The following is a 20,871-nucleotide window of genomic DNA, read 5'->3' on the forward strand; positions in this document are numbered from 1 at the left end:
AAGGAAGGAAGGAAGGAAGGAAGGAAGGAAGGAAGGAAGGAAGGAAGAAGGAAGAAAGAGGAAGGAAGGGAGGAAAGGAGGAAGGGAGAGAGAGATGGAGGGAGGCAGGGAGGCAGGGAGGAAAGAAGGAAGGAAGGAAGGAAGGAAGGAAAGAAGGAAGGAAGGAAGGAAGAGAAGGAGAGAGAAAGGAAGGAGGAAGGAAGGAAAGAAAGGAAGGAGAGAGGGAGGAAAGGAGAGAAGGAAGGAAGGAAAGAAGAAAGAAAGTAAGAAGGGAAGAAGGAAGGAAGGATGGAAGGAAGGAAAAGGAAAAGGAAATTCATTAGTTCAAGATTTATTGTCAGGGGCTAGCTTTAGGCATGGAATGATTCTGGAATACAGCTGACATTACCATAACTGTTACCTAGTTATGCTGCATTCTTTGGCTCTGACTTCCATGGTGATAGCTTTTTTAGATATTCAACCCTTATTTGTAGTAAGGTTCAATAGCAGCTGCAACTTCCCAGACTTAAATCCAATAGGCATAAGACACAGAAAAACTCTCATTGCATCCCACTGGCTCCAGCTGGGTCACATGCCCATCCCTGAAGTAATCGCTCTGTCCTAGGTAATGCTGTGCTTTGTGCTTTGATTGGCTTCCCCTAAACCAAATGTCTCACTCTTGGAACTAGAAGGAAACCTTGCTTAAAACCTATGAACAGTCAGGATTATGGCGGTGGTATAGGGACATTCCTTAAAAGTAGTGATGGGATGCTATCACTGGAACAAGGGAGGGATGAATGCTTGTCAACAAAAACAAGTAAGTGTGTACTCTATTCACATATTGGTCATATGGTAGTGTCTCGATACTTAGTAATGCTATAAACACCAGAAGATAGATAGATAGGTAGATAGATGATAGATAGATAGATAGATAGATAGATATATAATTTCTATATCTACATATATTTTTTCCTACTGAAAATGGTAAAGCTTTACCATTTTCATTAGGAAAAAGTATATCTGCTATGTATACCATCTTAAAGACTTAGAAGCCAGGCGAGACAGAAGATTCTTTCTCCAAAATAAGTTGGGGGAAAGAACATGTTATCTCCCTGATCAGTGGCTTCTCCTGCTTGGCTGTGGGCCCCATGAGGGCAGGGAACTTGTCTGGACTTGTTGACCACCTTCTAGTCTCCGGGGCTCATTGCACCATGTGGTTTCCCCATACATACCTGGTACTGAATTAAAAATGAGACCTAATTTGCATTTGTATCACTAGATCAAAAGAGGTAAAAAAAAAAAAAAGACCTAGTAAAAAAGTATCATACAAATAAAATCTGGCTTGTTTTAAAAATACAATTAACTACTCTTTCTTGGACTACAGTAAGAAAACACTGCAGAGAGCTCTTCTTGCCTCTTTATGATCAAGAAAGAATCTATTTGTCTTTGTTGGTTTCACACTGTAAACAATATTTTTTTAAGCAAACATGTCAAAATATGTGTCCAAATACATGTTTTCCTTTTCAAATTATTTTTTAAGTTTATTTATTTGTTTAGAGAGAGAGAAAGAGAACATGAGCAGAGAAGGGGCAGAGAGAATTCCAGGGAGGCTCTGCATTGTCAGCACAGAGCCCGACACGGGGCTCGAATTCACAAACCGTTAGATCATGACCTGAGTTGAAATCAAGAGTCAGACGCTCAACCGAGTCACCTAGGTGTCTTTACATGTTTTCCTTTTTAAGTTAGTTACCTTGGAGGTCCAGGCACTTAAGTCAAGGGTGCTGGGCTCTAAATAGTTTTGGATATCCTTCTTTTGATGTTGCTGTTGCTTATCTTTTTAGGGAGCTCTTTTACAGTTCTCTTTTTAATCAATCATTTTTTGGCACTCAGTTTGTAGCTACACCTGATTTATGCAACATTATCAATTTTGAGGGGTTCTTGTTGACTTACTATTATTTTGGGGGCACCATGCTTCTGAAGAAAAGGCATCTTTACTCTGCTACTTTCTAGCTGTGCTTCTTTAGGCAAAGGACTCGGACTATAGTGAGGATTAAAACAAGATAAGTAAAATACCTAATACACACACAGCAGATGCACCTTATCCAGTTTTTCCCTGTGCCCTTAAAGCTCTTACACATAACACTATACTAAGCAGAAGGAGTAAGACCAAATACAAAGCTAGAAAGAGGTCTGATATTCAGAATTTGCAATGCAATTTGTTATTTAACAATAAAAAAGGGCGACTTTTTTTAAAGTTCTAAGAGCCAGTATTCTCCCAGATGCTTAGAATATAGTAAGTAGCCCACAAGACAAAAAACAGACAAAATTCTGCCCTCATGAAGCTTATATTCTATAGAAGATATAGATCTACATAATGATACAGATTATGTACGAGTAAGCTCAACATGGAATATAGCAGGCGCTGCTAATTGCTGTGGAAAAAGATAATGGAAGAAAGGGAAGGAAAAATATCAGGGTAGGGGGCCAGGGAGAAGGGTGTGTTGTAAATTTAAATAGGGTGCTCAAGGAAAATTCTTGCTGACGAAGTGACATTTAAGCAAAAGTCCCCTGAAGGACCAAAGAAGGCAGCCAAGTCATGAGCCTTCCTGAGTGATGGGGTTCCAAGGGGAGAAAATGCATGGAAAGAACTACAGAAAGGAGTTCATATTTGGAAAGACCTGTAGAAAGGTAAATAATACTGAAAGACTGAAACCATACAAGACAATAACTCATCAACAGGAAGAAGAAAGTAGAGCAGGTAGCAGGGACAACGAGTACCACAGCAGATGCTGCCAACCTCAGTTAGGCCTGCCATCTGGTTTCCCAGCAGTTTCACCGGTGACACCTGTGACATAAATGTCAAGATCGGAGCCCAAGCCAGACCCTGAGAAGCAACAATCACACCAGGAATAGAGGAAAGCTCGCTGCCACTCAATGTCCCGAGCCTGGGCACAGAACAGAACGGGGGTGTCGAAGGCGGGATAGCCATGCTCCGCTGCTTGGAAAACTCGAAACCTGGATGGCTATTTGTAGGGTGGACCCAGGAACAGCCTCACAGATATGAAAATACAGCAGCCAAATTTAGCATCTAGAAACAGCTCAATGTCAGAGAAGTAGACAAGGCAAAATGTTGCCTATCCTTGATGCCTAGAAATATTTGTTGAAATTTTAGAAGATTTAAAAAGAGATAATCTTTCTGACCATGATGCACTTTTAAAAAATAAACCAATTTAAAAACAGCATCAATTGAGAAATGCAGCTACAAAACAGATATTGTTACAAAACTTTTCGTTGGCTTGCTTTCACGGGTGAAGAGTGCATTTGTTGTCTATTCAACATGTTGCCAGCTACCTTCACTGGTAAATTCCCTTACTTCCAATCAGTCCTACTGCCTTTTAGAGAGAAAGAATATAGAATTAAGCACTCTGTTCCTCAGTTCATTTAATCTCCTGACATGCAGGGCTTTTTCCTCTCTCTCTCTCTCTCTTTTTTTTCCTTCTTTTTTCCTCTGTCTTTAAATAAGGGTGATTTGTGTCCCGGTCAAATGCATAATGTTGCTGCTGGAATGAATTCAGATCATTTGAAGTAATATACTCTTTGAACAGCAAGGCATTTTGACATTGCTTATTCATTTTCTTCTTTTTCTTAACATTATTAAAATACCAATTTTTGCCTGTAAGAATGAATGAAGAAAGGGTATTTTAAATGAAATGATTTCTTGCATTCCATGTTTAAAAGTTTCCCTATATAACTTCATGTATGTGAATTGTAAAAGTGTAGTTAGAACTCACAAGATGGTTGGATTTTTGAATAGCTTCCTATCCATGTACATAGATGCTTAAGCCACAAATGTCAGATCGTGTGATTACCATCCGACCACACTGCTGTATCACGTTCATCTGTAAACTGAAACAGGAAAAACAGCAGGCTTGGGAAGGGAAAAGGGCAAAAGGCTCAGGAAAACATACTGTGTCCCCCAATAAAGTAATCACTTGCCTTCTACATATTCATTTGCAGGCTCATACTCATGAATGACATTTTGCATTTATTTTTCTCACTCCCAACCAAACAAAATATACTGAAATCATTAAGAGCAGGGATTGATTGGTAAAAGCAGCCTCGTCACTTGGAAATTATCAAAGGGCAAGAAATGACTCACACATTTTTTGAAAAGTTCAAATCATGCTTGCATATTTCAAACTGAATATTCTTTGGTTTCTCATAAAAGACACACATTGAGAAAGAGCAAAAGTGAGAGTAAGAAAGACAAAGAGGTGAGAAGGAGGAGGAGGAGGAGGTGGGGGAGGAGGAATGTTTGGAGTTCTACAAAGAAAACAGTCTTCCAAATAAAAGATTTGTAAATTAAAAGATATGACTTAGATTTAGAATAAAACCCCTACTATTCTTTATGGAACTGAGCATTTTCCCTTGTGTTGGCACCATAACCAACACTAATTAAAATTATAGGTTTTGTGTTTGGAAGGGGGCTTTCCAATAGATTATTTAGTCAGACTGGTTATATTCATTAAAGATTGAACTGAAATCAGAGACAGATGGTTTTGTCTCAGATATCAGAAGAAAGATTTCACAACTTTTCTTCGTTGTCTATTCAACTTTTTAATCACTGATTAACTTATTCTTTAGTTATAATCTCTGTCAATATTAACACAATCCAGGGATTCTTAGGTGTCTCAGTCGGTTGAGTAACCAACTTTGGCTCAGGTCATGATCTTGTGGTTCATGGGTTCAAGCCCCGCATCGGGCTCTGTGTTGACAGCTTGAAGCCTGGAGTCTGCTTCGGATTCTGTGTCTCCCTCTCTCTCTGCCCCTCCCACCCCCCAAAATAAATAAAAACATTAAAAAAAAAAACACACTATCCAGACTGTTTCTGCTACTGTGTCATTGGATGAAATGGAAGCATCATACATACCCTTATATGGGATTTATCAGTGAAAAATTGCCAGAATATTTATTTAGCGTTCTGTTTATTGACACTGAAAGGATATTTTCCTTTTAGTTTAAGCAATATCAAGTGACTTCATATAATTGCAGTAGAATAAAAACACTGGCTGATGGTAGGCATGATCCCTATAATTTTCAACCTTCAGTCTGCTTTCCTGCCTCTCCCCTTTCATGGTATTTTGATTATTGTTAATTTAATTAATCAGTTTCTGAGAATAAAGAATAATTAAAAGGAATGGACACCCAGATTTTTAAAAAAATGTTTTTAATGTTTATTTTTGAGAGAGAGACACACAGAGTGCCAGCAGGGGAGGGGCAGAGAGAGAAGGAGACACAGAATTCCATAACAGGCTCCGGGCTCTGAGCTGTCAGCACACAGCCCGATGTGGGGCTCAAACCCACGAACTGGAAGATCATGACCTGAGCTGAAGTTGGATGCTTAACTGACTGAGCCACCAAGGTGCCCCAAGACACAGATTTTTAACATGTTGCATTCTGTAATTCAGTATAGAATATTTTGTCATTTTCTTTATGATTTCTTCTTTGACCCATGGATTGAACATTTAGGAATGTGTTGCTTAATTGCTAAAAAAAATATTGCCTTTTTATACACACCTTATTGTTATTGGTTTCTAATTTAATTCTCCTTTTGTCAAATACTCTGAAATGAATTAAGTCTTACTTTATGACCTAGCATGTGGTCTTTGATAAATGTTTCATGTGTAATTGAAGAGAGTGTAAAAAAAAAAGAAAGAAAAAATGTATATTCTGCAATTGGAAGTATTATCCTATAAATGTCAATTACGTCTTCATGTTTGATTATTCAAGTCTTCTATATCCTTACTAATTTGTTTTCTATTTTTCTATCAATGACTGGGAGAAGATTGTTAAAATCTCTAACAATAATTGTGTATTTTTATATTTCTCACTTTATTTCTGTCCATTTTTTCTTCTTTTATGTTGAAATTTTATGATTTTGCTATACACATTTAAGAGTGTTAGGTCTTATTACAAATCAGTATTTTTATTCTATGACATGACCATTTTTTAACTATGTTAATATTCCTGTCTTGGAGTCTACTTTATATTATATTAATGTCATATAATATAATGACATATGTTATATATATTAGTGCTTACACTAGATCTTTTCCTCTTCTTTTACTTTTAACCTGTCTGTATTTTTATACTTAAAATATGTCTCTTGAAAACAGCATATCATTGGATCTTGCTTTTTATCCAGTCTTCTGACAACCTCAAGAGTAGTGAAAATATCCACACACAAAAGACCTTTGCCAGAATGTTCATAGCAACCTTTTCATAATGGCCAAAGCCCAGAAACAACTCACATGACCATCAATAGGTAAAGGAAAAATAAATTAAGATATATGTAACCAGTGGAATATTACTCAACAACCAAATGCTTTGAACTACTTACACATGCAACAAAATGAGTGCTGAGTGAAAGATGCTTAAAAAAAAAAACATAGTGCATATTTTATGGGTTCATTTAGGGGAAGTTTTTGAGCAAAACTAAGCTATGGTGTTAGAAATCAGAAAACTGGTTGTCTCTGGAGCCAGGATGGATTGACTGGGAAAGGGCACTGGGGAGGTAGAGATGTTTCACATCTTGATTGGGGTAGTGGTGACAATGGGAGACTACATTTGTCAAAACTCAATTGAATATGCATTTTATTTTATGAAAATTATCCTTCAGAAAAGAAAATGGCATGAGTCCAAGCTATACTGCCTTCTACTTATTTCCCATGAAGTCTGTGTGGCTACAACAAGCCAGACATGGGTAAGCTGAGACAAACCAACCAGCTTTGTTCACTCCCTTACTGATCCTCTTTCTTTTGAAGAGTGTCCCTATCAGTTGTCTTCAATTCACTGTCTCCATGTGGCTAGGATGAGAATATAAGCCTCTCTGGTAGGGATTATACTTTAATAGGAGGTACAAGCCTATTTATGCCTCTAAGATAATTTGTTCTAAGATACTTGGGAGTATGGCTCTTTGATCTTAATACCATCAATATTCCCTGACCCCAAAGAATTAAAAATCTAATTACGTAGTCAAACATGTAGAAATGTAAATTCCAGTATTAAGCCCAGTAACAGTCATAAGACAGCAATGTACAAAAACAATACAAGGCAAGTAGCAAGGTGGTATACGATTTGTTTGTGATAACAATGACAAACTTGAATGGATATTTTAAAAATTTTTATAAATGTTTTATATACATTATTTTATTTTCGTTATTCTTAAGTTTGGTTTATATAATATAAATATGGTTTATAAATTTATAAATTATTTATAAATATGGTAAATATAATATGGTTTATATAAAATACTATATTAGTTTCAGGTTTGCAACATAGTGAGTCAACAATTCAGGATTGCAACATAGTGAGTCAATAATTCTATAAGTTATAATGCTCACTAGGGTAAATGTATTTATCATCTGTCACTATACAGTGAGATGATAATACTATTATTATAATAGTATTGACTATATTCTCTAAGCTATACTTTTTATTCCTGTGACTTATTTTATTTATCACTTACAACAACACTAGGAAGTAGATCAGAGAGGTATAAATAACTTCATCTTAAAAGAAACCAAGGTTTTAGTCAGCCTATGTCAGTGGCCATAGCAAATAAACAAAAGATGCAAGAGTACGATGTGTATTTTGACTCCCCACTCCAAAGGACTTATTTATTTATTCTATATCTTTTGCTGCTTATGAAAAGTTAAAGGGCTGAAGTGATGAACAAAGACTTCTTTGATGAGGTGGAACTTAGGCTGAGCTTTATTTTTATTTTTTTTTAAATGTCTATTTATTTTTGAGAGACAGAGAGAGAGAGAGAAAAGTAGGGGAGGGGCAGAGAGAGACAGACACAAAATCCAAAGCTGGCTCCAGGTTCTGAGCTGTCAGCACAGAGCCTGACATGGGGCTTGAACTCAGGAGCCGTGAGATCATGACCTGAGCCGAAGTCGGATCCTTAACAGACTGAGCCACCCAAGCACTCCTAGACTAAGCTTTAAAGGCTGGGCCAAAAATGGAGGCATTCCAATTGGAAAGGAAATCATAAGCAAAGGCCCAATCCTAAGCAGGACCTGGCTCTGGCCTACAAGAGAAAGCAAAGCAGACCAGGACAATATACATGAAAGGATCACTTGGACTGGAGTAGAAGTTCTTACCTAGATGACGTTGCAGATCTAATAAGGGAAAAATGATAGAGGCCAAAGTGGAGAAGATGTCATATAGAATGTCAAAGGCCAATGGCAACTTGCTGAAGTTTTTTAATAAGAAAAGTGAACTATCAAGAAGAGAAGTGTACATTATAAAATATTAAGTATTATAAAATGTTAATATCAAAATAATAGTACATCAAGATTACAGTTCTAGCACACTAGTACAAGTAGATAAGCAGTAAGTGGCTTATAAAGAAATAAAAGAATTAGGTGCACAAACTTGCTTAAGAAATACTTAAGTGTGGGAAAAAGTTAGAGTAAATGGAAAAAAAATTCATAAATTGAGGTTAACAGAAAGATCAAATTCACCTAATCACTCAATCTTATTATTTAATTCAATCTTCATGATAACCTCTGGGATGAGAACAATTAGTAAACTTATTATACACAAGGCTGCCCAAAGAGGTTTATTTCTTGCCCAAGGACAGATTAGTAAGTAGAGAAGCCAGAATATGGCCTGGGGCAACCTGATGTCCAGTCCAAGTTCTCAACAACTTGGTGCAAACACCCTGTTTGCATGGTGACTAAAATCACCTATATAGACTGTAAAATGTTAGTCATGGTTCTACTTCCTGCTAGTGTTAGGATTTCAAAATTTTATTTTAGGTACTATTACCAGGTCAGATTATGACTACCGCCGCCTATCCGGGCTTTACATTCAGTAGAACCTCATGGGGATATGAAGTCCATGGGGTGGAGTTACCTCATGTGCAAGTTAAGCAATCTGGATTTTACAGTAAGGATACAGGGAACATTGAGGAACACTATTCAGTAAAGCAATATAATCAGATTTATTTCCTAGATATTATTCTGATACTATGGAAGAAGTCTGAAATGTGAGGGCCTGTAGGACAGGAGATAAGATAAAAAGCTATCATAAGAGTCCAGACAAGAGACAATGTATGCCAAAATGAGGCAGAAGCAATGGAATGAGGAGGAAATAATTGAGCATTTCTGAAGTTGCTTTAGTAAAATCTGAAGTTTGACTGAACGTGGGTGGAGAAGGAACTGCATAAGATGAAGAGAACTCCAAGATTTTTGTCTGAGAGACATGAAGCACAGGACGCAGACAGCTTCTCTCTCTTTCACAGCCCTCACTGATCTCCATGTTCTTTAAAGTCAAATTCCATATGAAGCCACCCAAATTTATGAAGGAAGACAGAATGAAAGGTTTATTACAGAAAACGTATTCTGCCCTGAAATAGCGAAGCAAGAAGAGAAACTAAATTCAGGGATGTTAGTGAGGAATCTTCTGCGTAAGAAGGCCAAGTCAGCTGGAAATTCAGTTGGTGTGTTGGGGGTGAGAGGGTCAAGAATGAATGCTTCTAATTATTCCATAAGAGAAAAAAATTTGAGAAGTTTGAATGGCTAATAAACATAGTCTTTTAAATTCAAAAGATATACAGATGTATGCTTTTTAAGAGTAGGTAAATATTTCCACAGTTCATTAGACTATCATAGACTTTTTTCTAGAACAAGGAGAAATATAATAATCTTTCAGAAAAGGGTGTTGAAAAATAGATTCATTATTAACTAAAATATTTTAAAATTACTTCAGTAAAAATAAATATAATGAAATAGTAAAAAAAAAAAACATCTTCCTTTATTTAATTTTGTTAGTCTGGCTAAACATGAAAATAGCATTAAGGAAAAATAACCTGATATTTTAAATTGTCAATGAATATAAAATACGAATGGAATTTTTGTTCAAAGGAAAGTGTGGATTCAGCCTGGCAATAATTCCACTAATATGGATGTGAAGAAGTATAGAACTGGAAGGTACTTTAGAGAGAATGTGGTCTATTTCTTTCATTTTAAGGGTGATAAAATTGAAGCTTATAGAATTTCAGAGTATAGATATTAAACATCAGATCTGGGACCAGAGCTCTGTTTTTCTGGCTCCTAGTCCAGTCCTCTTTCCACTGGTAATAATTTGTTGTCTCTGAAGAAAGGAAAAAGTTAAAGATTTTTAAAAAGAATGAGGACGGAAGAAATTTGAACTGAAAGATTATAAAAATGGGAATTGTTTTCCATGAAGTAAATAAAAATATCTATTTATTAGAGTCAGTGAATATTCCCATTATATCTCTTTACTCATGAATAATCTTAGGATTTGAAGGCATTTACTTTTGGGTAAAAGTCTGTCAAATACAGACATCTAATCACTCTCCTTCCAACTCACCACCCTCCCATTTGCCAGATGCAAGTGAAAATGCAAGTGAAATGCACACTCTAAAATGAATTGAGGGAGGAAAACATGGGTCATTTCTGGAAACTAGGAAGAAAGATTTACACATGCCATAAGTGTTTTTTTCCAGAATAATCCACAGGAACTGACTTCAGGAAAACCAAATACATCCAGGATTGTGGGCATAAGGAAGATCAGTTTAATTCAGAAATAAATGAAAAATGTGCCCAGAGAGTACCATGGTCACAACTGGATCCCACGGCAAGGGTTAGAGCAAGAGTAAGTTTTGCAGCATCAGTAGGACACTGAGAATATCACCAAAATTTCTGAGATGTTTTCCAGATGGCAAAGTCTATGCCCAGCTTACAACAGGTGCAAATAGCCATGCCAGATAAAGAATAGGAATACCGCTCCCCACGAGCAGTTGCCATCAGGCAACTGAATTCAGGAAATAAGATTAGTCCTGGCTGCCAAATCTACATAGTTCCTGCTGTGATCTCTCCTGTTTTCCTTAGGCCACTGGACCTTTGAACTGGCAAAGTTAAAACAACTGGAAATTTAAAGCTTTCTCTTTTGCCTGAAGATTTTTAGATATTTATAGGAAACCATCTCAAATGGTTTCCTGATAGAACCATCTTAAATCCCGATGTTATACAGCACAGAATAACATCTGTAAGGATGAGTAAAGAGAAAAAAATCACCAGGCATGTAAAAAGAGGTCATTGTTCAAAATAAGGGGCATAATCTTAATACTGTTGCAGATAACTCCTTATAAAACAGAATTGCTACACTTATAAAGAACAATACACTTATAAACAATACACTTATAAAGAACGTTTCTTTAAATTAACATTACCCAAAATATTTTTAAAAACTAGGAAATACTTGGATAAGGAAAAAATTTATATATATATATATTTTTTTTTTCTACATGTGATAATAGTTTAATTTATTATGCTGACAATTTCTTTGAAAATAATGCAGTGAAAAACAAGGTGATATATGCATTCTAAATAGCTAGGAAAAAAAAAGAGAAAAAAAGGAAAACAATATAGTTGATGTAGTTCATAAGCAAATCAGGAGAAATAATAAAAAAATAAAAGTAGAAACCACAAAACAAGTTGTCAGAAGAAAGCCCAAATAAACCTAACATTGATGATAACAAATTGTGAATTGGTTTATTCACGTTAAATAACAAAAAGTACTAAATTAGATCACAAAGCAAAAGTTGAACAGATGCTGTTTATTTAAAAGAAGCATGGAACAAATTGCCAAAATTAAAAATAAAAAATGGGCAAAAATATATCAGGCAAATACAAACAAAAATGTAAGGCTTGCAATGTTATTAGAGACAAAATATATTTCAAGGCAAAAATTTCTTAAATGGATAAATAAGGTAATTTTATACTTATAAAGGTAAATCTTTCAATAAGAATATACTAGTCATAAATTTATAAAATTAAGCATAGTACATTATTAAGCAAAACTGTTAGAAATTCAATAATTGTAGAAGATATAAATTCATTTGTCTAAGTTTTTGAGAGATAAAATATGAAAACAAAGTAAAAACATTAAAGATTTGAATGAAATAATTATTACTGTTATTTCAGTAACTATACACCAAACTTTGCACTGTACAGAGAAAATTTTCTTTTGTAATTTATAAAACTAATCAGTTGTATAGAAAGCAGCAGGAAAACAAACAAATCCTACCTCAGTAAATTCTAGAAAGTAGAATTTGTAGACCCAAGTCATATTTTTGACCATAATACATTAAGCATAGAACACTTATTTTGAAATTTATAAATCTTCACAATTCTTGGGGTGCCGTGGTGGCTTAGTCAGTTAAGCATCTGACTCTTGATTTCAGCTCAGGTCATGATCTCATGGTTTGTGAGTTCAAGCCCTACAACTGGCTCCACACTGCTTGGGATTCTCTCCCTCCCTCTTTCTCTGCCCCTCCCCTGCTTGCCTCACTCTCTCTCTCTCAAAATTAATAAATAAACATTTTTTAAAAAGTCTATTATTTAAAAAAAATAATAAAAGTAAATAAATCTTAGCAATTCTCTATGAAATGGTTAACACATATGAAAATGAAATTGCCAAAATGGCACAAGAATAAACTGACCAGGCAAATTCTAAGAAAATAAATTGAAAAAATGTAGAACTACTTTAAAATAACAATAAGGTGCTTTATAGATGAGTTATTGATATCTTCTAGAAAAGAAGTATTGACATTATGTAGAAACACTTAACTTGCACATTTTAAAAACTGACTCAGCATATTGTATGGACTTGTACAATTCCTATGTTGTGCACCTGAAACTAATGTAACATTGTGCATAAACTATATTTCAAAAATAATAATAAAAAATACCTGTCAAAAAAACTGGCTCAAGCATAGAAAAAATAGAAAATTACCCAAAAGATTTTCAGAAAAATATAAATTTGATAGTAAAACTTTACCAAAACTTATATCTACAACCAATGTCATTAATGAATACAGACATAAAAAATCTTAAATAAAATTCATCAACTACTTAACCAAATAATGCATCAAAAACCACCCAAAATAGTTATTAAAAAATTAGAAAATATGTTCATAAAATAGATTTTGTCAATGGATTAATAAAAATATGAACTAGCATTTATGTGAAATATGTGAAATAAATATGTGAAATAGCATTTAATAAGTCTTGCATGTATTTACAAATTATAAATGCTCTCTGTAAAAAGAAATAAAAGAAATATCTTTACATGATAAAGTCTATCTGTATCAAATAAAATTTACTTTGATACAATTATATCACTATGGGTACTGATGTAAATATATTTTAGTGATGACACATTATAAATATTTATATCAAAGTTAGGAAAAACTAGACATTTTCACTATGAATTTTTACAGGAAAATATGCCAATGTCATTTGGAGAAAGCATTGATTAGATATAAACAGAGGAAACACTGACTAGTAGAAGAATTGAAAAATAGGAGACAGGAAGTTGGTGGCAGAGTGGGAGGATCCTAGGCTCACCTTGTCCCAGGAAAATGACTAGATAAATATCAAATCATCTTTAATGCTCCAGAAATCAATCTGAAGACTGGCAGAACAAATTCCACAACTAAAGGTAGAAAAGAAGGTTGGAAGCACAGAGACTCAGCTTGGGAGAGAAACAGATTGTGGCTGCTGCAGTGGGGAGGGAGACCCGGTCACAGAGAAGGGTGAAAGACAGACTAACACAGGGGAGCACATGGGAAAAATGAATCCCCATAGCAATTGGCTTGGAAAGCAAGAGGGCCCAAATTTTGTGAGTTCTTGAAGCCAGCTGGGCTTAAAGCCTGGAGTATTAAAGGTGAGTGTGCTTGGCTCTGGGAGAGCTCAGAGAGATACTGGGATTGCTCTTGGAAAAAAGGAAGGGCAAACAGCCAGCAGACATACAACATGGAAACCGTGATCTAAAAAGCACCTGGGGCACACACTGGGGAGGTCAGTTGTTCACCTTGGAGTATGTCCCAGGGAGAGAGTGCTCATGGAGAGACCCTTCCAGAAACAAAGGAACTGACCAGTGTCATTTCCCTTCCCCACCCCCAAACATAAGCACAGGGCCACCTGCAGGCACCAGCACAACACTGACACTTGCCACCTAACTTGCTTACACCAAAGCTTCCTCCTCACCACACTCTGGTAGAACTGCGTTTTCCACTCACCTTGCCTCAGTCCCAGCATGGTGGGCCCTCTCCCCCAGAAGACTGGCCCAAACCCCTTCCAACACCATGTCTCCTGACCTGGGTGTTTTGTGAGGCTTTGGTCACAGTGGCAGTAGTAACAGGTCTCATTTCACAAGCAGACCAGAGCACAACCAGTTAAAATGTGCCACATTTAGGCCAGGGATGAAACACTGTCCACAACAGGCAAATAAAACCTCTGCTGATGACTGGCCTGAATGATAAAGCAGCTAGGGCACAACAGCACAGCATATGAAGCACACATTGGAGACATTCCCAGAAGCACCAGGCCCTGGGGAATACTACACAGCAGGGCACTACAGGACCCCTTTTTTATAAGGCGATTACCCTTAAGAACAGGAGATGTAGCTGACTTGCCTAACACACACAAATAGGTACAGAGATTTGGACAAAATGAGAAGACAGATAAATTTCTCCCAAATGAAAGAACAGGACAAGGCCACAGCCAGAGGTGTAAGTGAAACAGATATAGAGAAGTGGAAGACATCAGTGATATCTTAACACAAAGATAAAAAAAGAAACAATAAGAGATGAAAGGTGCAATAAACAAGATTAGAAACATGCTTGACGCAATGAACGACAGGCTGGAAGAATCAGAGGAACAAATTAATGACCTAGAAAACAGAGTAATGGAAAATCAAGATTGACAAAGGAGGGAAAAAAGAATTCTGCAAAACGAGAATGGACTTAGGGAGCTGTCTCCATCAAATGTAATAACATTCATATTACAGGCTTCCCAGAAGTAGAAGAGAGAGAGAAGGGGGGCAGGAAATTTATCTGAAGAGATAATGGCTGAAAATTTCTCTATCTGGGGAAGGAAACAGATATCCAGATCCAGGAGTCACATGGGAACCCCAACAAAATCAACAAAAGCAGATCCACATCAAGACATATTATAATTAAAATGGCAAAATATAGTGATAAAAATTTTTAAGTCAGCAAGACTAAAGAAGACATTTACATACAAGGGGAAACCCCATAAGGCTATCAGGGGATTTTTCAGCAGAAAATTTTTAAGCCATAAGGGAGTGGCATGATATTTTCAAAGTGCTGAATGGGAAAAATCTGCAGACAAGAATACTTTATGCAGCAAGGCTGTTATTCAGAATAGAAGGAGAGATAAAGAGTGCCCCAGACAAACAAAAACTAAAGGAGTTCATGACCACTAAACCAACTCTGCAAGGAATATTAAAGGGGACTCTTTGAGTGGAAAGGAAAGACCAAAAGTGACAGTATGAATGTAGGAAACACAAAAGCAGTTAATATGAATATTCCTGTAAAATATTAGTCAAGGAACTCATAAAATTAAAAGATGTAAAATATGACATGTATCTAAAATGTGGGGAAGAGAGGAGTAAAGTATGGGTTCAAACTTAAATGACCATCAACCTAATGTAGATCGCTATATGCAGAAGGTGTTATATACAAACCTAATGGTAGCCACAAATCAAAAACTACTAATAAATATTCAAATTTTAAACAGAAAAAAATATATCACTGAGGAAAACCAGCAAACCATGAAAGAAAGACAAGAAAGGATCAGAAAAAATCTTCAGAAAAAAACACAAAACAGGTATAAAATGGGAATAAATACATATATATTATTGGTTATTTTGAATGTAAATGGACTAAACACTCCAATCAAAAGACACAGAGTGACAGAATGGATGAAAAAACAACACATATCTATCTGCTACCAATAAGAGACCCATTTTGAACCTAAAGACACGTACAGATTGAAAGTGGGAGGATGGAGAATCATATATCATGTAAACGGATGCCAAAAGAAAGTTGGAGTAGCAATATTTATTCCTGACAAAATAGACTTTAAAACAAAAACTGTAACATGAGACAAAGGAGGACGCTATGTAATAATAAAGGGAACAATCCAACAAGAAAATGTGACAATTGTAAATATTTATGTACCCAACACAAAAGTATCCAAATATATAAAACAGTTAATAGCGAACATAAAGGAACCAATGGATAATAATACAATAATAATAGGGGACTTTAACACCCCACTTACATCAATAGACAGATCATCTAAACAGAAAATCAACGAGGAAACAATGGCTTTGAATGACACACAGGAGCAGATGGACTTAACAGATATATTTAGAACATTCCATTTTAAACAGTGGAATACACATTCTTTTCAAGTGCACATGGGACATTCTTTAGAATAAGTCACATATTAGGCCACAAAACAAGACTCAACAAATTAAAAATGATCGAAGTCATATCATGCATCTTTTCTAATCACAGTGCTATGAAACTAGAAGTCAACTACAAGTCAAAATCTGGAAAGACCACAAATACATGGAGCTTAAATAACATGCTACTAAACAATGAATGGTCGGTATGCCTGGGTGGCTCAGTCAGTTAAGCATCTGACTTTGGCTCAGGTTATGATCCCATGGCTCATGAGTTCAAACCACATGTAGGGCGCTGTGCTGACAGCTCAGAGCCTGGAACCTGCTTCGGATTCTGTGTCTCCCTCTCTCTCTGCCCCTCCCCTGCTCGTGCTCTGTCTCTCTCTCTCCCTGTCTCTCAAAAATAAACAAAACAAAACAAAAAACAATGAACGGGTCAAAGAGGTAATAAAAGAAGAAATAAAAAAGTACATGGAAACACATGAAAATGAAAACACAACCATTCAAAACCTTCTGGACACAGCAAAAGCGATCTACCTTAAGAAACAAGAAAAATCTCAAATAAACAACCTAATTTTACACCTAAAGGAGACAGAAAAAGAACAACAAATGAAGCCTAAAGTCAGCAGAAGGAAGGAAATAATAAAAATTAGAGCAGAAATAAGTGATATAGAAAGTAAAGAGCAAAATAAAAAATAGAATAGATCAATGAAACCAGGAGGTGGTTCTTTGAAAAAAAATCATAAAATTGATAAACCTCTACCCAGACTTATGAAGAAAAAGAGAGAAAGGATTCAAATAAATAAAATCATAAATGAGAGAGGAGACACCACAGAGATACAAACAATTATAAGAGAATATGATGAAAAACTATATATCAACAAATCGGGCAACCTAGAAGAAATGAATAAATTCTTATAAACATATCTTATCAAAACTGAAACAGGAAGAAATAGAAATTTGAACAGATCAATTACAAGCAAAGAAACTGACTTAGTAATAAAAAAAAAAAAAAGAAAAAAAACTATCAACACACAAAAGTCCAGGACTGGATGGCTTCACAGGTGAATTCTACCAAACATTTAAAGAAGAGTTAATACCTATTCATCTCAAACTACTCCAAAAAATAGAAAAGGAAGGAAAACTTCCACATTCATTCTATGAGGTCAGCATTACCCAGATACCAAAACCAGATAAAGACATCACATAAAAAAAGAACTACCAGCCAATATCTCTGATAAACATAGATACAAAAATCCTCAACAAAATACTGGAAACCAAATTTATCAATATGTTAAAAAAAAGTCATTCACCACGATCAAGTGGGATTTATTCCTGGGTTTGCAAGAGTGGTTCAATATTCACAAATCAATCAGTGTGATACATCAAATCAATAAGAGAAAGAATATGAACCAAATGATCATTTTAATAGATGAAGAAAAAGCATTTGACAAAGTACAATACCCATTCACGATAAAAACCCCTCAACAAGATAGGTTTAGAGGGGACATACTTCAGCATACTAAGGACTATATATGAAAAATCCACAGCTAATATCATCCTTAATGGGGAAAAACTTAGAGCTTTTCCCCTAAGGTTAGGAACAAAACAAGGATGCCCATTCTCACTACTTTATTCAACATAGTACTGAAAGTCCAGTCACAGCATTCAGACAACAAAAAGAAATAAAAGGCATCCAAATTGGTAAGGAAGAAGTAAAACTTTCAGTGCACCTGGGTGGCTCAGTTGGTTGAGTATCCAACTCTTAATTTTGGCTCAGGTCATGATCTCATGGTTCATGGGACTAAGCCCTGCAATGGGCTCTGCTGTCAGTGTGGAGCCTGCTTGGGACTATCTCTCTCTCCTTCTCTGTCTCTCTCTCAAAATAAATAAGTAAACATTAAAAAAAAGATTTAAAACTTTCACTATTTGCAGATGACATGATACTATATACAGAAAATTCTAAATACCCCATCAAAAACAACTGCTAGAACTGACAAAAAAATTCAGCAAAGTTGCAAGATACAAAAATCGATGTACAGAAATTTGTTGTATGTCTACATACCAATAATGAAGTAGCAGAAAGAGAAATTAAGGAATCAATCCCATTTACAATTGCACCATAAATCATAAGATACCTAGGAATAAACCTAACCAAAGCAGTGAAATACCTATACTCTGAAAACTATAAAACACTAGTGAAAGAAATGGAAGATAACACAAAGAGATGGAGACATTCCATGCTCATGGATCGAAAGAACAAATATTGTTAAAATGTCTATACTACCCAAAGCAACCTATACATTTAATTCAATCCCTATCAAAATACCAATAGCATTTTCACAGAACTTTTAGAAAAAACAATCCTAAAATTTGTACGGAACCACAAAAGACTCTGACTCTGAATAGCCAAAGCAATCTTGAAGAAGAAAAGCAAAGCTGGAGGTATCATAATTCTGGGCTTCAAGTTATATTACAAAACTGTAGTGATCAAAACAGTATAGTACTGGAACAAAAATAAACACATACATCAGTGGAGCAATGGAATTGTCAGAAATAAAACCCAAATTATATGGTCAATTAACCTTTGACAAAGCAGGAAAGAATATGCAATGAGAAAAAGACAACCCTCTTGAAGAAAGGGTGTTGGGAAAACTGGACGGAAATATGCAAAAGAATGAAACTGGACCACTTTTGTACACAATACACAAAGATAAATTCAAAATGGTATGAGACCTGAACCATAAAAATCCTGGAAGACAGCACAGGCAGTAATTTCTCTAACATCAGTCATAGCAACTTTTCCTAGAAATTTGAAATTTAGTGTCCAGCAATAAAGTTATATTGAAGGACCATGCTTATTACTTAATGTATATTTGTCCACAGCTATTTTCATGCTACTAGGACAGAGTTGCATAGCTGCAGCAGAGACCATATGACCCACAAACCCTAAAACATTTACTAAATGGCCCTTATAGCAACTGAGCTGCAGACCTCTGGTCTATATACTCACATTGTACTGTAATTACGAAGTATAGGTATTTGACAGTATTTAAACCTCTGGATGAATGAACTTAAACACTAAAATGTATAGATATATCTACATTTTATATATATATATATGTGTGTGTGTGTGTGTGTGTGTGTGTATGTGTGTGTGTATACACACACACACACACACACATACATACACACACACACACGCACACATAAAGCCTATTACTTTTACCATTTTTAGCCGTGGACAAATATACATTAAGTAATAAGCATGGTCCTTCAATAAAACTTTATTGCTGGACACTAAACTTCAAATTTCATGTAAGTGTTATGTGCCACAAAACAGTCTTCTGTATTTCCCAACTATCTTAAACAAAAGAGGCTATAAAAGGCCATAGTTTGCTGAGCCTTGATATAGGCTATAAGTGGCCTGTTAGTGATGTTATCACAAATCAATCTGCAAGGTACCAAAATGGCAGTGTCAAAACCTACATGTCAGGAAGAATTTCATAAATCTCATGGAAGAAAGATTTTTTTACTACCAGTTATGTAGGTGGGAAGACTATTTGGAACATAAAGGTTAGGAATTGCAGGTAAGAGATGATGAGGGCTTTGAAAATCGGTTGTCCTCTTCTCTTCCGGTTTCTATAGATGGAATAAGAATAAATTCTGACGTCATTTTTGCCATACTCCTACGTGAGATTAGCAGAAATTTCTCAGTAAATAGTATTTTCATCTTTTTGTTTTAATTGCATGATTTTTTTAAATTAAAAAAGCTGATTTAAAAAAAAGAATGAATATGGATTTCGGGGATATAATTAATAAGTGAAATGCATTTTCACAGCAATCTTTAGGAATGTGGGGTTTTTAAAAATTTTAATTTAATTTATCTGCTTCTAGTCACTGAAAAATCATCACAGATAGCAAGTAGATTATTTCAATTAATTTGTATGACATATTTGTATTAATAAAAGGCTTTCTTTGTGTATTGAAGAAAATGTTGTCCCTCTCATTTCCATTTTCTTAAGAATTATGATACTAAATAACATCCTGAGCATTCAGATATGAAGACTGCATGTAATAGACTATTGACAAATTCAGATCTCTGTGTCTTCTGTGTTAGTTTATCACCTATGAATTAAATTTTCCTAACATGTTCCTATTTATTCTATTTTTTTCTGGACTTAAGTCTTGTCTATGAGATTTATATAGACACTAAAAATATGAGATTATTTTTAAAAGCATATTAGCTAATTTACTACCACATCTAAGATCAGTTCTGGAGTCAAACACACTGGACTTCATTTTTGACTTAGACATTTCTTAGCTCTGCGACCATCAAGTTACTTAAACTTTATGTTTTTCAGTCTATCTATCTATCTATCTATCATCTATCTGTCTATTGAGCAAGCATGAGCAGGAGGGCCAGAGAGAGAATCCCAAGCAGGCTCCACACTCAGCGCAGAGCCCCACAAGGGGCTTGATCTCACAAACTGTGAGACCATGACCTGAGCCGAAACCAAGAGTCAGATGTTTAACCAACCAATCCACCTAGGCACCCCAATGTTCTCATTTTAAATTTGG

This window comes from Panthera uncia (genome assembly GCF_023721935.1).
Source record: "Panthera uncia isolate 11264 chromosome C1 unlocalized genomic scaffold, Puncia_PCG_1.0 HiC_scaffold_3, whole genome shotgun sequence".
Classification (NCBI taxonomy): domain Eukaryota; kingdom Metazoa; phylum Chordata; class Mammalia; order Carnivora; family Felidae; genus Panthera; species Panthera uncia.